Source organism: Tachyglossus aculeatus, chromosome 10 (genome assembly GCF_015852505.1).
Source record: "Tachyglossus aculeatus isolate mTacAcu1 chromosome 10, mTacAcu1.pri, whole genome shotgun sequence".
In the NCBI taxonomy this organism is placed as follows: domain Eukaryota; kingdom Metazoa; phylum Chordata; class Mammalia; order Monotremata; family Tachyglossidae; genus Tachyglossus; species Tachyglossus aculeatus.
In genome coordinates, this window is record NC_052075.1 from 30,291,490 (window position 1) to 30,306,900 (window position 15,411).

The window sequence follows — 15,411 nt, forward strand, 5'->3', positions numbered from 1 at the left end:
TCTTCCCTCACATGAGGGCTCACATTCTTGCCTTGCTCTGTCTCTTAGTTGCGTTTCTGCCTCCACCTTCTCTCTCCCCCACTGTCTCTCTCTCTGTCTTGGATCTTCTCTGACTGGGCTCCATCCTGCCCCATTCTGCAGAACATAGGTCAGGCTGGAAGACTGGCAAGGGTGAGCCTAGAGGCTCTCGTGAGTGTCTCTTGGGCACTAACCCTTGCAGTTACAGTTGAGACCATCCTTGGGCACCCCTGGGCAGAGAGAACCTCTGGCCTGAGGTGAAAGGCGGGGCCCTGGGGCACTCATGAAGGATCAGAGTTTGTTGCTCCCAGAGAACGCCACTATTGAGGCAGGATCTCAGTAAAAGTCAGTGACCTCAGTGGAAAAATCAGTCCTGGCCTCATGGGAGCTCCCACAGGGGAGAATCAGAAGCAGTGAGGAAGGGCTAAACCAATGCTGAGACACTGAAGGGGAGGCACGAGAACAGGAGACACATTTTTAGTTTCCCTCTGAATGGGTCTTCCATTTCCTCAGAGAGGGAGGGAGGTGGAGTCAGCCTTGTGGGCCGGTCTCTGGGGCTGCCACTCCCTGTCCCCTTGAATAAGACTTTAAACCAAACCACAGCCCCTCTGCCTGTCCTTTTGGGAATGTTGAAGGAACCTTGGGAGCTCCCTTACTTAGCTTCAGACCAGGCTCCTCCTTTGGAGTTGCAATCTTGCAGGTTTCATACCAGGAGAGGCTGCAGAGGACACAGCCAACACAGGATGCAGAGGCAAGATCTGGTAGCAGATTCACCAGAAAATACTTTCCCCTGGAGCTAGTGTTTCCAGCAGGCACTTCAGGGTAGTAGACTGAGCAAGGTAGAGGACTGAGGCTGGGGACTGCTCTTTCTGGAAGCGCTTCTTCTGGCTCCACCCACAAACCTGGGGTGGAAGACATTCGGGATTGATGAGCTATCCCTGGTTCTGGACTTGGGGTGCCTCAAGGGATTTTGAAACATTTGGGCCAGTACCAAAATCCAGCTCACCTCCAATTGGGTGGTCTCGGACTTACTGAGGATTGGTTGCAGAATTGCCAAGTTCTGAAGTTCTCCAAAGAATGTGAATTTTGATCCTCGCCTTCCCAGCCCTTGATTCTCCCAACCATGAGGGACAGGTTGAATAAATACTAAAGCACTGATGAGACATCAGAAAAGGGCCAGGACTGTTCACTGCTAGCTTTCATTCGTTTATTAATACATTCAATCATTTATTGAGTGCTTACAGTGCAGAGCACTGTATTAAGTGCTTGGGAGAGTAGAGTATAACAATAAACAGACACATTCCTTGCCCACAATAAGCTTACAGTCTAGAGGGGGAGGCAAACATTAATATGCATAAATAAAATTACAGATATGTACATAAATGCTGTGGGGCTGGGAGGAGGTTGAATAAAGGGAGCAAGTCAGGGTAACACAGAGGGAAGTGGGAGAAGAGGAAGGGGGGCCTAGTCTGGGAAGGCTTCTTGGAGATGTGCCTTCAATAAGGCTTTGAAGGGGGGGAAGAGTAGTTGTCTGTTGGATTTGAGGAGGGAAGGCATTCCAGGCCAGAAGAGGACATGGGTGAGGGGTCAGCAGTGAGATAGGTGAGACTGAGGTACAGAGAGAAAATTAGCATTAGAGGAGCAAAGTTTGCAGGCTGGGCTGTAGTACGAGAGTAGTGATGTGAGGTAGGAGGGGGGCGAGGTAATTGAGTGTTTTAGAGTCAGTGGTGAGGAGTTTTGATGCAGAGGTGGATGGGCAGCCACTGGAGTTTCTTGAGGAATGGAGAAATGTGTCCTGAAAGTTTTTATAGAAAAATGATGTGGGCAGCAGAGTGAAATATGGACTGGAGTTGAAAGAGACAGGAGGCTGGGCAGTCAGCAAGGAGGCTGATACAGTAATCAAGGGGATAATTGATTTTATTAATGTAATAGTAGTTTGGGGGAGAGGAAAGCATAGATTTTTGCAATGTTGTGGAGGTGTGACCAATGGGATTTAGTGAGGGATTGAATATATGGATTAAATGAGAGAGAGGAGTCAAAGTTAACCCCAAAGTTACGGGCTTGTGATACAGAAAGAATGGTGGTGCCATATACAGTAATGGGAGAGGGTTTGGGAGGGAAGATACGGAGTTTTGTTTTGGACACGTTAACCTTTCCTGAATGACAAACATCATCTCTCCTCCATGTTTTCCCACTCCTCAAGAATCTCCAATGGTTGCTTATCTACCTCTGCATCAAAGAGAAACTCCTTACCATCAGTTTTGAAGCACTCAATCACTTTGCCCCCTCCTACTTCACGTCACTGTTCTCTTACTACAACCCAGCCGTCACACTTTCTCCTCTAATGCCAACCTACTCACTGTACCTCGATCTTGTCTATCTCATCGCTGACCTCTCACCCATGTCCTGCCTCTAGCCTGGAACGCCCCCCCATCTTTACATCTGACAATTACTCTCCTCACCTTCAAAGCCTTATTGAAGGCATGTTTCCTCCAGGAGGCCTTTCCTGAAGGATTCTTCATTTCCTATTTTCCCATTCCCTTCTCCGTCTCCCTGGGTTGCTCTGTTTACTCACCTCTCCCTCAGCCCCACAGCAGTTATGTATATGTCCCTCTCGACTGTGGGCAGGGAACGTGCCTACCAGTTCTGTTATATTGTTGTACTGTACTCTCCCAAATCGTTAGTACAGTGCTCTGCACACAATAAGTGCTCAATGAAGTGCTGTCCAATATGATTGATTGGACAGCTAAATAATTATTCTGCATTGTTTATTGACAATAAAGAGTTTTCAGATAAATAATTCAATTCAATCATATTTACTAAACGCTTACTGTTTACAGAGCACTGTACCAAGTGCTTGGAAAAATTCAGTACAACTATAAAGAGTAACAGTCCAAGCCCACAATGAGCTCACAGTCTAGAGAGGGGGAAGACTGACATTAATATAAATAGACAGCAGTACAAACAAATAAAATTATGACATATACATAAGTGCCGTGGAGCTGGGAGGGGAGGAAGAGCAAAGGGAGCAAGTGAGGGAGATGGAGAAGAGAGTGGGAGATGAGGAAAAGTGAGGCTTAGTCTGGGAAGGGCTCTTGGAGGAGATGTGCCTTCAGTAAGGCTTTGAAGAGGGGGAGAGTAATTGTCTGGCGGATATGAAGAGGGAGGGCATTCCAGAGTCAGGACGTAAGCCAGGGATCTGTGGCGAAACTGAGGCATAATGAGAAGGTTAGCACAAGCGGAGCAAATTATAGGGCTGGATTGTAGAAGGAGAGAAGTGAGGTGAGTTAGGTGGGGGCAAGGTGATGGAGTGCTTTAAAGCCAATGGTCAGGAGTTTTTGTCTGATATGGAGGTGGAAAGGCTGGAAAGGTAGAAAGGAAAAACTGGAGTTTTTGAGGAGGGGGATGACATGTCCTGAACGTTTCTGTAGAGAGATGATCCAGGCAGCATAGTGAAGTATGGACTGGAGTGGGGAGAAGCAGGAATTAAGGAGGTCAGCAAGGAGGCTAATGCAGTAATCTAGCATGGTAGCAGTTTGGATGGAGAGGAAAGGGTGGATTTTAGAGATATTATGAAGGTAGGACCGACAGGATTTGATGACGGATTGAATATGTGTATGTGGGTTGAATGAGAGAGAGGTGTCGAGGATAACACCAAGGTTATGGGCTTGTGAGACAGGAAGGATGGTGGTGCTGTCTACAGTAATGGGAAAGGATTTGGGAGAGAAGATACGGAGTTCTGTTTTGGACTTATTAAGTTTGAGGTGATGGGAGGACATCCAAGTAGAGATGTCTTGAAGGCAGGAGGAGTTGCTAACCTGGAGAGAAGGAGAGAGATAAGGGACGGATGTGTAGATTTCGGTATCATCTGTTTTGAGATGGTAGTTGAAGCCATGGGAATGAATGAATTTTCCAAGGGAATGAGTGTAGATGGAGAATAGAAGGGGATCCCGAATTGAACCTTGAGGGACCCGCACAGTTAGGGGACTGGGGGGGAGGAGGAGCCCACGCAGGAGACTGAGAATGAATGGCCAAAGAGATAAGAGGAGAACCAGGAGAGGACAGAGTCAGTGAAGCCAAGGTTGGGCAACGTTTCCAGGAGAAAGGGGTGATCCACAGTGTCAAAGGCAGCTGTGAGGCCAAGGAGGATTAGCATGGAGTAGAAGCCGTTGGATTTGGCAAGAAGGAGATCATTTGTGACCTTTGAGAGGGTGTTTCAGTGGAGTGAAGAGGACGGAGGCTAGATGGAGGGTGTCCAGGAAAGAATTGGAGGAGAGGAATTTGAGACAGCAGGTGTAGACGACTCGCTCAAGGAGTTTGGAGAGGAATGGTATGAGGGAGATATAACTGGAGGACTTAGAACTAACCCCTTTAATATAGGCACGCTGTTTAAAGGAATCCTTTTGTCTTTGTAACTGAGAGCTCTATTAATCATTTCTTTGATGGCTGGCCTGGAGGACTGTTTGCCTGGTAGGGAGTATGAGTGGCACTTTTTGGTACAATAGAGCCTTATTGAGCTAAACCCAGTGGAATTTGGGACCCTTGGATAATCAATCAATCATATTTATTCGGCATTTACTGTGTGTACAGCACAGAACTAAGTGCTTGGGGGAATATAACAGAGGTAGACACATTCCCTGCCCCTATGGAGCTTATATTCTAGAGAAGGAGACAGATATTAAAATAAATTAGAGATATGTACATAAGTGCTGTGAGGCTGAGGTGAATAAAGGGTACAAATCCTGTGAAGGAACTGACCTTAGGGGACCCCTAAACCAGGGCTTTTCAATTTTTCTTTTGAGAGGTTTTTACCAGGCATTCTCACCCCCACATCCTGCATCTCCAGTGATGAAGAGAGGGATGGAAGCAGTGAGCTTGGACAGGAGAACCAAACAGGACACTACAAGTGGGTGGAGGGTTGGGAAGAGAGAGGAAAAGCTATGGGGTTTGTCTCTGAGCCTCCTGCCAGAGTAGGATCAGGAGCAGGGAGTGAGGCAGTCTCTCCCTGGCAGAAGGGTCACTCCAGATTCCGGCCACCCTCTGCAGAGGAGGATTGGGTGCCATGTTAATTAGAAGTGAAAACACTATTCAAGGAGAGACACCCATTCAAGGAAAGGCCTGGCAATCCTTTTAGAAAGGTCATTGCAGGCTGAATTTGAGCCAAACTGCATGTCGGCAAGGCTGTTGTTTTTAGCCTTCTCCGTAGGTGGCCTGCCTGCAGAAGACACATCCACCTCCTAGGCACTTTCACCAGTCTCCTGCGAGCCAAACTTAACCTCCAATAATAATTATGGTATTTGTTAAATGCTTACTATGTGCCAGGCACTGTACTAAGAGCTGGGGTGGATACAAGCAAATAGGGTTGGCCACAATCCCGGTCCCACGTGGGGCTCACAGTCTCAATCCCCATTTCGCAGATCAGGTAACTGAGGCACAGAGAAGTTAAGTGACTTGCCCAAGGTCACACAGCCTGTGCTTTATCCACTATGCCATGCTGCTTCTCTAATCCTTTCTGTCTCACAAGCCCGCAACCTTGGTGTCATCCTTGACTCCGCTCTCTCATTCACCCCACACATCCAATCCGTCACCAAAACCTGCTGATCTCACCTTCACAACATCGCCAAGATCTGCCCTTTCCTCTCCATCCAAACTGCTACCTTGTTAGTACAATCACTCATCCTATCCCAACTGGATTACTGCATCAGCACCCTCTCTGGTCTCCCAACCTCCTGTCTCTCCCCACTTCAGTCTGTACTTCATTCTGCTGCACGGATTATCTTTCTACAGAAACGCTCTGGGCGTGTCACCCTCCCAACCTCAAAAATCTCCAGTGGTTCCCTATCAACCTTCTCAAGAAGCAAAAACTCCTCACTATTGGCTTCAAAGCTCTCCATCACCTCGCCCCCTCCTATCTCACCTCCCTTCTTGCCTTCTACAGCCCAGCCCACACACTCCGCTCCTCTGCCGCTAACCTCCTCACTGTGCCTCATTCTCACCTGTCCCGCCGTCGACCCCTGGCCCACGTCCTACCTCTTTCCTCCTCACCTCCACCAAACTAGCTCACTTCCTCCCTTCAAAGCCTTACTGAAAGCTCACCTCCTCCAGGAGGCCTTCCCAGACTGAGCTCCCCATTCCTCTGCTCCTCCTCCCCTCCCCATCTCCCCTACTCTGTCCCTCTGCTGTACCCCCTTCCCCGCCCCACAGTACTTGTGTGTATATATATATATATATATACAAATTTATTACTCTATTTTAGTAATGATGTGTACATATCTATAATTCTATTTATTTATATTGATGCTATTGATGCCTTTCTACTTGTTTTGTTTAGTTGTCTGTCTCCCTGCTTCTAGACTGTGAGCCTGTTTTTGATTAAGGATTGTCTCTATCTGTTGCCGAACTGTACTTTCCAAGCACGTAGTACAGTGCTCTGCACACAGTAAGCGCTCAATAAATGCAATTGAATGAATGAATGAATGGCAGGGCAAAATTATCAAGTCAGGTTTGCAGAATGTCCTAGTGGATAGAACACAGGCCAGAGAGTCAGAAGGACCTGGGTTCTAATCCTGGCTCTGCCACCTATCTGCTGAGTGACCTTGGGCAAGTCACTTAATTTCTCTGTCCCTCAGTTTCCTTATTTGTAAATGGGGATTAAGACTGTGAGCCCTATGTGGGACAGGGACTGTGTCCAACCTGATGAGCTTGTATCTACCCCAGCACTTAGAACAATGCTTGAGGCATAGTAAGCGTTTAACAAATACCATCATCATTATTATTTTTACGCTTTAGAATACCATCAGCTAACAGACATTTAGACAAAGTTCTCAACTACTCAGCCCTCTTCCCAGCTTCAAGGCCCTCCTGAAATCACACCTCCTCCAGGAAATCTTCCCAGGTTAATCTCTCATCTCCCCTTCCTTTATTCCCCCCACAGTTGCTGCTTCAGCATTTTGACATCACTAAATATTTGGGCACTCACCCCTCTCCCTGCTGTACAGCACTATGTACATGTCTCTATCCTCTCAGGGTTGCACCTGGAGAGTTTCCAGTACTCCAGCACTTAGAAGAGTGCTTTGCACATAGTAAGCGCTTAAATGCCATCATTATTATTATTATCACTAGTATCGACTACGGGAAGGAAAGTCAAGCAGAGGCGTATCCATTCCATTCATAACTTGGGCAGTGGCTAGCGAGTGGAAGGCAATCTGCTACAAGTCAAAACTCACCTGTGCTGGGCAGCAGCGGCATGGGAGAGAATCGAGGGCGGAGACTCAGGTTTACTGCGCGGAAGGAGGCAACAGTAAACTGCTTCCATATTTTTACCAGGAAAACTCTATGGATACACTACCGAAACATTGCAGATGGAGGTGGGGCTTTCTGGGAGAGATGTGCCCATGGCGTCACTATGGGTCAGACATGACTCGAGCATAAGACAACAGCAACATGTCTTTGTACTCTTTTGCTCCCTTCTAGCTGTAGTTTACTTTAAGGTCTCTCTTCCCCAGTCAATCAATCAGTTGTATTTATTGTGTGCAGAATACTGTACTCAGTGCTTAGGAGAGTGCCAGAGAGAAGGTGGATAAAACCCCTTTCCCCAAGGAGCTTTGATTGTAAGGTCCTTGAGAACAGGATTCTTGTCTACAAGTTCTGCTGCACTCTCCTAAGAGCTTAGTATAGTGATCTGCACCCAATATGGACTCGATAAATATTATTGATTGATTGAGCTCTTCTGGACGGAACGTTAGGACTGGATAAAAGCAGGACGGCCAAACAGCTGCTGCGTAAACCCCCAAAAAAGAATATATACAAGCCAGGAGGGCAGAATAAATGTTTTAAAAACATAGTGTGGCACAGTCTCAGACAATGTGGAGCAGAACCAGACTGCCGAGAGACAACAGCCTCAGGCAGACCAGTCTGACAGCGGCAGTCAGAAGAGGGATTTCTGTCTTTATGCAGAAGCTTCAGAAAGATTGGAAGACCAAGAGGCAGGTTCAAAATAAGAGACAGATTCTGTAGGTGTAATGCATGGAAGTGCAGTACAGGGTAATCTTTACATGCTCGTAGTGTAGAGTGGATTGTGGGTCACTTGCCTGTATCGGAAGATTGTAAGATCTTTGTGGGCAGGTATTCTTTCCTGTCAACCTTACTATACTCTCTAAAGTTTTTACCAGCGTGCTCTGCACAATCAATTGACTGATTGATTGTATTTTCAGCCACACCCATATGCATGGATTAGTAGTAGTAGTAATGGTATTTATAAAGCACTTACTATGTGCAGGGCATTGTACCAAGCACTTGAAGAGAATCCACAGGTGGGAATTACACCCAGGTCCTGTCTCTTGCAGGGCTCACAATCTGAGAGTATTTGTGGGAAGTATATGGACACATTAGGAATGATGAAACATTAAAAGACAACACAAACAAATGTGCAAAACAAAATCACAGGGGTGCTGTGACTAGAGGAGCAGAATTTCAGATCCTTGGAGCTCAGAGTCAGGGTCCCCCTGTAACCACAGAAGTCGCTAAAGGAGCTACCAGTCTTCTTGGGGGTTTATGGAAGCCTCGTGCTGTGGATGTTTTTCTTTTTCTCACCAGTGTGGTGGAAGGCAGGACAGGATGGGGTCTTATCAATGGCATGGAGGGGAACTGCTGCGCCCAGGGTGGCAGAATAGATGGTGGTGTGGACGCCAGAGGTGCACTGTAACTGCTCTTCTCTTTCCCACTGGGATGGGTTAGGATTATTTCTCTCTCTCTCTCTCTCTCTCTCTCTCTCTCTCTCTCTCTCTCTCTCTCTCTCTCTCTCTCTCTCTCTCTCTCTCTCTCTCTCTCTCTCTCTCTCTCTCTCTCTCACACACACACACACACACACACACACACACTTCCAAGGTCCTTGGGAACCAAAAGAATGGATACAGATTCCAGTTTTAGGGGTCCAACTGTAATAAGGTGCTGCCCTTCTTTCTGTCCATTCCTTTGTGTGGAAACAAAATAAAAGAACCCTGGAAGGGTGTGGCTGCCAGACCAGAATGGGTTGCCTGTCTTATGTAGGTAGTTAGCTGGTGGATCTGACACTTTCTGACTGTGATTCTATGGGCAGAAGCTCTGTTCCTTGTCTAGAGGAAGTCACTGGTTTGCCCCAAATCCATGACACGCCCTGAGTGTGTCCCTTGGGTAGGCTAGGCGACCTGTTCCCAGCGTGTGTAAGGATGGTCTCTGTATGTTGCCAACTTGTACTTCCCAAGCGCTTAGTACAGTGCTCTGCACACAGTAAGCGCTCAATAAATATGATTGAATGAATGAATGAATGAAAACTCTCCAGTCCCTCCCTCCTGTCCATTCTTTGACTTGCCCATCTTTTCTAGCAGTATCTCAAGAAGAGATCTCCCACCTCCTTTCAAAATCCACTCCCTCCATTTGTGCCTCTGACCCATCCCTTTTCACTTAGGCCCCACAACTCTTCCTCCTTCCCTGACTGGCATCCTCAACTGTTCGCTCTGCCATGGCTCCTTCCCAACACCTTTCAAACATGTCCATGTATCCTCTCTGCAAAAAAAAGTCCTCCCTTGATCCCACAAATCCTTCCAGTTGTCACCCCATCTTTTCCTACCATTCCTCTCCAGATTACCTGAGCAAGTTGTCTACACCCCCTAGGTGCCTGTCCTCTAATCCCATTCTCTCCTTGACCCCCACCAATCTGGCTTCTATCCCCTTCACTCCACTGAAACTGCTTTCTCAGAGGTTGCCTGTGATCTCCTCCTGTGGCTCAGTGGAAAGAGCACGGGCTTTGGAGTCAGAGGTCGTGGGTTCAAATCCCAGCTCCGCCACTTGTCAGCTGTGTGACTTCAAGAAAGTCACTTAACTTCTCTGGGCCTCAGTTCCCTCATCTGTAAAATAGGGGTTAAGACTGTGAGCCCCCCATGGGGCAACCTGATCACCTTGTATTCCCCCAGCGCTTACAACAGTGCTTTGCACATAGTAAGCGCTTAACAAATACCATCATTATTATTATTATTACTCCATCCTAATCCTCCTCAACCTTTCTGCTCTCTTTGACCTTGTGGATCACCCCTTCTCCTGGAAACATTATATAGTCTTGGCTTCACTGTCACTGTCCCCTCCTGGTTCTCCTCCTATTTCTCAGGCTGCTCATTCTCAGCCTCTTTTTCAGGCTTCTCCTCTGCCTTCCACCCCCTAACTATGAGAGATCCTCAAATCTCAATTCGGGGACCCCATTCATTCTCCATCTACACCCACTCCCTTGAGAAGCAGCATGGCATATAGGGTAGAGCATGGGCTGGGACTCAGAAGCTTGTAGGTTCTAATTCCAGTTCCACCACTTGTCTGCTGTGTGAACTTGGGCAAGTCACTTCACCTTTCTGTGCCTCATTTACCTCATTCATTCATTCATTCATTCAATCGTATTTATTGAGCACTTACTGTGTGCGGAGCACTGCACTAAGCACTTGGGAAGTACAAGTTAGCAACATATAGAGACGGTCCCTACCCAGCAGTGGGCTCACAGTCTAGAAGGGGGAGACAGAGAACAAAACAAAACGTATTAGCAAAATAAAATAAATAGAATAAATATGTACAAATAAAATAAATAAATAAATAGAGTAATAAATACGTACAAACGTATATACAGGTGCTGTGGAGAGGGGAAGGAGGTAAGGCGGGGCAGGGGGGATGGGGAGGGGGAGGAGGGGGAGAAACCTCATCTGAAAAACAGGAATTGAGACTGTGAGATATGTGGGACAGGGACTGTGTCCAACCCTATTTAAGCTCATTGCGGGCAGGGAATTTGTTAATTGTTATTTTGTACTCTCCCAAGCGTTTAGTACAATGCTGTGTAAACAGTAAGTGCTCAATAAATATGAGTGAATGAATGAATGAATGAATGAATTTGCTTGTATCCACCCTATCACTTATAAAGTGCCTGGCACATAATAAGCACTGAACAAATACCATTATTATTATCATTAGAGAATTCATTCGCTCCCAAGTCTACAACTACCAATTCTATGCAGGTGATTCCCAAATCTGCATCTCCAGCCCTGATCTCTCACCTTCTCTGCAGTCTCACATTTCCTCAGGCCTTCAAGACATCTCTACTTGGATGGCCGACACTTCAAACTTGTCTGAAACAGAACTCCTTATCTTCCCACCCAAATCCTGTCCTCTCCCTGACTTTCCCATCGCTGTAGGCACCGTAACCATCCTCCTTGTCATAACTTTGGCATTGTTTTTCACTTTTTGCTAGCATTCAACCCATATAAATAATACTAATAATAATGGGTATTTGTTAAGCACTTACAATGTGCAAAGTGCTGGGGGGATACAAGGTAATCAGTTTGTCCCAGGTTGTCCCATGTGGGGCTCACAGTCTTAATCCCAGTTTTACAGATGAGGTAACTGAGGCTCAGAGAAGTTAAGTGACTTGCCCAAAGTCACCCAGCTGATAAGTGGCAGAGCCGGGATTAGAACCCACTACATCTGACTCCCAAGCCCGGGCTCTTTCCACTGAGCCACGCTGCTTCTCTATATCCAAGCCCAGCTCTTTTCACTGAGCCACACTGCTTCTCTATATTCAATCTGTCACCAAATCTTGGCAGTTTCACCGTTACAACATAGTCAAAATCTGCCCTGTCCTCTTCATCCAAACTGCTATCTTGTAGTTCCCAAGCGCTTAGTACAGTGCTCTGCACACAGTAAGCGCTCAATAAATATGATTGAATGAATAATCCAGGCACTTACATTATTCCATCTTGGCTACTGAATCTGTTTTCTCACTGACCTCCCTTGCCTCCTGTCTCACTCTCTCAGGAACGTCCTCCCTCCTCAAATCTGACAGACAATTACTTTCCCCCCTTCAAAGCCTTATTGAAGGCACATCTCCTCCAAGAGGCCTTCCCTGACTAAGTCCTTTTTTCCTCTTCTCCCACCCCCTTCTGCATCACCCTGTCTTGTTCTCTTTGTTCTTCCCTGCTCCCAGCCCCACAGCACTTAAAGATCATGGGTTCGAATCCCGGCTCCACCACATGTCTGCTGTGTGACCTTGGGCTAGTCACTTAATTTCTCGGAGCATCAGTTACCTCATCTGTAAAATGGGGATCAATCAATCAATCAATCAATCGTATTTATTGAGCGCTTACTGTGTGCAGAGCACTGTACTAAGCGCTTGGAAAATACAAGTTGGCAACATATAGAGACAGTCCCTACCCAACAATGGGCTCAAAGTCTAGAAGGGAGGGATGATGACTGTGAGCCCCACGCGGGACAACCTGATCATCTTGTATCCCCCCAGCACTTAGAACAGTGCTTTGCACATTGTAAGTGCTTAACAAATGTCATTATTATTATTATCATTATAATTATAATTATTATTATTATTATTATGTACATATCTGTAATATATTCATTTATATTAATGTGTGTCTCCCCCTCCTTTAGACTGTGAGCCCATTGTTGGGTAGGGACTGTCTCTATATGTTGCCAACTTGTACTTCCCAAGTGCTTAGTACGGTGCTCTGCACACAGTAAGTGCTCAATAAATATGATTGAATGAATGAATGAATAGACTGTAAGCTTGTTGTGGGCAGGGAATGTGTCTTTTATTTTTATATTGTACTCTCCCAAGGACTTAGTACAGTGCTCTGCACTCAATAAGTGTTCACTAAATGCAATTGAATGAATAAATGAAATTGTAAGCATGACACAGAAGGGAGAGGGAGTAAGGGAAATAGGAAAGAGGGGTCAGCAGTGAGATGGATGAGATCAGGGTACAGTGGCATTAGAGGAGTGAAGTGAGTGTATTGGGTTGTAGAAGGAAATCAGAGAGGTAGGATAAGAAGGAGCAAAGTGATTGAGTGCTTTAAAGCCAATGATAAGGAGTTTCTGTTTGATGCAGAGTCTGATTGGCAACCACTGGAGGTTCTTGAAGAGTGGGAAGATGGGGCGGAGAGGAGGGATGGGGATGGCACAAGGGGTAAGAAAGAGTTGGATGGGAACAAGCAGACAAGGACCCATGCAGGGTGAGGGGGATGAGGGATGGAGACCTGCTTAGGGGGAGAGGGAAGAGGGTGGCTCTGGAGCAGGATTACAGGGATGGGACAGGGAGGAGGGGTGGGGATGGTTCAAGGCGAGGGGAGGAGTTGGGTAGCAGAGGGGGCCGGGAAGATGTGGTGGAAGGAGAGGACCGGATGGGCTGACAGGAGGTGGCGGATTGAAAGGTCATAAGGTCGTAGTGGGATTGGTGAGGTAAGACAGCAGTTTAGTCCAGTGATACCCAGATACCCAGAGGAGATGGTTGAGTTGTCCTTAGGGCCTTGAGAGCGATGAGGCCAGTGTTTAAGAGAACTCTGAGGAGATGGTTGAATTTGTACCATTTATTCACCCTATCCCAGCCCTACAGCACTTACATATTAATTCATTCATTCATTCAATCGTATTTATTGAGCGCTTACTGTGTGCAGAACACTGTACTAAGCGCTTGGGAAGTACAAGTTGGCAACATCTAGAGACGGTCCCTACCCAACAGTGGGCTCACAGTCTAGAAGGGGGAGACAGAGAACAAAACAAAACATATTAACAAAATAAAATAAATAGAATAATCATGTACAAATAAAATAAATAAATAGAGTACATAGAGAAGCAGCGTGGCTCAGTGGAAAGAGCCCAGGCTTTGGAGTCAGAGGTCATGGGTTCAAATTGTCAGCTGAGTGACTTTGGGTAAGTCACTTCACTTCTCTGGGCCTCAGTTCCCTCATCTGTATAATGGGGATTAAGACTGTGAGCCCCCTGTGGGGCAACCTGATCACCTTGTAACCTCCCCAGTGCTTAGAACAGTGCTTTGCACATAGTAAACGCTTAATAAATGCCATCATTATTATTATAGCCATAATTCATGTAGGTTCCTAGTGGCCAGGGAACGTGTCTACCAAATATGTTACATTGTACCCTTGCAAGTGGTTAGTACAGTGCTCTGCACACAGTAAGTGATCAATAAATACAATTGATTGATAGATTGGAAAATACAGGTAGCTTGGGAGATACCTCGCTGATGTGGAGATACCACGTTCATTTTTAATGTGAACTCTTCTATTTTCCAGTTCTGGTGAGGATTCTGCTCTAGTTTCTCGTAGAGGTTTTCTGAATGAGAGTGAAATTTGGAACTCAGCAGTTCCATCTGTAGCTCCAGGGACAGAGGGGACTTACGTTACTTATAAATGCTTCCTCCTGGGACTGAGGAGTCTGAGGAGTTGTGTTGTGAATGTTTTGGAGTGAATAGGTTAATTTTGGCCTGAAGGATCTGTGTCCTCTGATACCCTGGGAAGACTGCGTAGGTGCAGAAAGCCTGCAGCCTGATGCCTATACAGAGGGCTAAGTGCCTTTAGTGATGCTGTTCACAGGCTTTGAAATGCTGGGCCAGGATGAGCCATATCTGTAGGCTTCTGGCCAGGGTGTGTCTCCACGGGCCTAAGGGCCCCTGGCCTCCAGGTGACTGGATATCCACTTCTCAGAAGCCAGTGTTAACTCTGACATTTGCTGCAGCTCAGTACCCCTCTCCACCTCCACCCATTTTCTCTTGCTATTTTGTTTCTTTTCATTTCCATGATTGGTCATGGAGGGGCTGCAGCTTGCTGAGTGACTGATATGTGGAAGTGTGGAGAAGAGGCCTGTGGTATCCCTACTGCTGAATGACCCACTCCTGACACCGGAGGGGCTGAAGAACCAGGCAGTGTGGACGACCTGGGCCTTTTCTGTCCTTTTTCACCTCCCACTCCTCTGTTTCTTTCTCCTTTCTCCCTTTTCCTCACCCTCTCTTGGTCCTCCTCCTCCCTCTTCCTTCTGCCTTCTCTTCCCAGACCTCCCCATTGGCCCTTCAGAGCTTGCTAACCTCCGTTCAAAGCAGGGGACAAGGAAGGAAGATTAGAAAACCTCAACCCTCATGGGGAGATTCCTGTCCACTGACTTATCCAAGGCTGGGTAGGGGTAAGGCCAACACTAAGCATCAGACTGAGAGTTTAGAAGATGGACAGATTAGATTCCTTTGCCGTATCCCAGCCAGAACTGGATTGCCACTCTACAGGCTGTATTCTCCCTCTCCCTCTCTCCCTATGAGCTCCTTGTGGGCACAGAACATGTTGCCAGTTCTGTTATTGTCTACTCCCCCAAGCAATTAGTACAGTGCTCTCCACATAGTAAGCGTTCAACAAATGCCATTGATTTTATTGATTGCCCCGCTGGGAGGGGCGAAGTAGGGGGACCATCGTGAAATCAGCCCACTCACTGGCATGCAGCCTTCATTGGTTTTGAAGGTGAAGATGGGTGTGAGGTGATCCACAGTAACTGAAAGTGGAACTGCATTACTTCATCTAGTCTGGCTGTGTACAG

At 46.7% G+C, this 15,411-nt stretch overlaps 1 protein-coding gene across 1 annotated transcript in view; it reads left to right on the forward strand.

Moving 5' to 3' along the window:
- The window catches only part of DOCK4 (dedicator of cytokinesis 4), a 356,538-nt gene that overhangs the window by 268,439 nt on the left and 72,688 nt on the right, over window positions 1-15,411 (forward strand). The window lies entirely within an intron of this gene.